Genomic DNA, 2,500 nt, shown 5'->3' on the forward strand with positions numbered 1-2,500 from the left:
TGTGTGTGTGTGTGTGTGTGTGTGTGTGTCTGTGTGTGTGTGTGTGTGTGTGTGTGTGTGTGTGTGTGTTTGCGTGTGTGTGTATTCCCCATCCTCCCCTTCTTCCTTTATTCTCATTCCTTCCCTTACCGTCCCCTTCACCCCTCCCTCCCTCCTTCTTTAAAATAAAACCCACTCAAGTTCAAACATCATGTTCAAAGGTGTATACAACGCACGCCCTACCACAAGCATTCTTAAGGTACGACCCCCGGGACCGACTGTGGCATGGGTCGTACCGAAAATTTACCCCCCCACCCCCACCCACCCTTCCTCTTTAAAAAAAAATGCGTGACGTACCCCCCCCCCCACCTCCTCAAAAAAAAAAAAAAAAAAAAAAAAAAAACATTCGGGTCGTACCGCAAATTTACGCCCCTCCTTCTTTAAAAAATAATAGATAAATGAATTAAAGAATAAAAAATGATATTAAAAGACATTCCTCTACTTTTTCATAGCTGATGGATCTATATAGTCGTGTTTGGGTCAAAAGCATTGAAACCTGACGATGCATTTTCGCTGGAGTGGTTAAGTGAAGTGAGAAATATGTTTGAGAGCATTATTTTTTCACATTATAATTGGTATTCTTAATTATAAATTTTTTATGTATTATGAGTTGTTGTAGTTTGTTTTGCTTTGTTTTTGTTTGTTTCTCGATGTAGTTGTAGGTATTACTTTTATTCATGATTTTATTGTTATATATATATATATATATATATATATATATATATATATATATATATACATACATATATATATATATATATATATATATATATGTTTTTTTTTTATGTATGTGTTATTCACATTTTGTCTCTCAGTCTGTCCTATAATCTTCTTCTTCTTCTTTTCTCCGCCTCTGTTCGTCCATATTCCTCTTCTGTCTCTCTCTCTTTCTTCCTCTCTCTCTCTCTCTTTCCCCAACTCTCTTTTTCTGTCCCTATTATATCAGTGTTATCCCTGTATTCGTTGCCATTTTACAATCATTTGAGAATTTTTGCTTAAACACAAAACCACAAATAGATGAAATAAAAATAAAATAAAAATAAAAGAATTAAAAAAAAAAAGTCCTCGTTCACATCTGCGAGCGAGTGAAGACCATTTCATCGAATAACGGTTAAAAAAATGGACATTATTAGCCGACGTTTCACAAGAATAAGGGTGAAAAAAATTAATGATTTTTCTTCTTTGACATTTCACTGAGTGACGATGAAGATTGAGACCTTCTTTTCAGGCGTTTTTTATTGTGAAATTGGACCTATCTCACTGGATTGGGAAGGAAGGATTATTTCTCGTTGTTAATTGGTGATTAGAGATCACTTCAGTCATCCAAGTACCGTTAGGCTGTTAGGAGATTCATTGGGGTAAAATTGATTTGCTTTTTGTCATTGTGCAGAAGGACCAAGCTATGTGTCTTCGAGGCTCAATGGAAGTGATTTCTGGACGCTGTCTTGTGCCTTGAAGTCGCGTCTTGATGCCTTGATGTGTATATATATATATATATATATATATATATATATATATATATATATATATATATATATATGTGTGTGTGTGTGTGTGTGTGTGTGTGTGTGTGTGTGTGTGTGTGTGTGTGTGTGTGTGTGTGTGTGTGTGTGTGTGTATGTGCATATGTGTGTGTGTGTGTACGTGCATGTGTGTGTGTGTGTGTGTGTGTTTATATATATATATATATATATATATATATATATATATATATATATATATATATATATATATATATATATATACATATATATATATACATACATATATATACATACATATATATATACATACATACATACATACATACATACATACATGTAGAATGCCTGCATTAGTGTGCCATTACTTGAAACCGTTCCAAATCAGCTCAGACGCACACAAAGAAGTTCCTTGTCTCTGATATCCGGCCGCCAGATGAACCCTTTGAGATCACGTGTCCTAACGAGTGTATAATTAGTACTGTTTGTGAAACGCCCTGCTATTCTCTTTATCCTCCTTTGTCACTGGTTCCTCTTTCTCTTTTGATTCTGTCTGTCGTGTCTCACTTTCGTCTTTGTGTGTGATGATGTACCCCTTTTTCTCTCTTTATTTTTTTTTCTATTTTCTTTTCTTTCTATATATTTTTTTCTTTCGTTTTATTCTCTTCTTTCTCTTTCTCTCTTTCCTTCCTTTCTCTTTTCTCTTTCACTCCCTCCTCTTTTCTCTTTCCCTCTTTCTACCCTATGACATATTCTCTTATCTTTCTCTCTTTCTCCTCTTCCCTCTCTCCATTTTCTTCTCTCTTTCCCTCATCCTCGTCCTATCTCTTGTTCCATTTCATTCCCCTTTCCTCTTTTCATTTCACTTCTTCCCTCTTCACTCTCCCTTTCCTTTATTCTTTATAATCTTTCCCTTATCTCCCACCCCTTCCACCTCCTCATTATTATTTTTCCCTTTTTTTCCATCCTCTCCGTTCTCC

This window comes from Penaeus vannamei, chromosome 27, assembly GCF_042767895.1.
Source record: "Penaeus vannamei isolate JL-2024 chromosome 27, ASM4276789v1, whole genome shotgun sequence".
Lineage (NCBI taxonomy): Eukaryota > Metazoa > Arthropoda > Malacostraca > Decapoda > Penaeidae > Penaeus > Penaeus vannamei.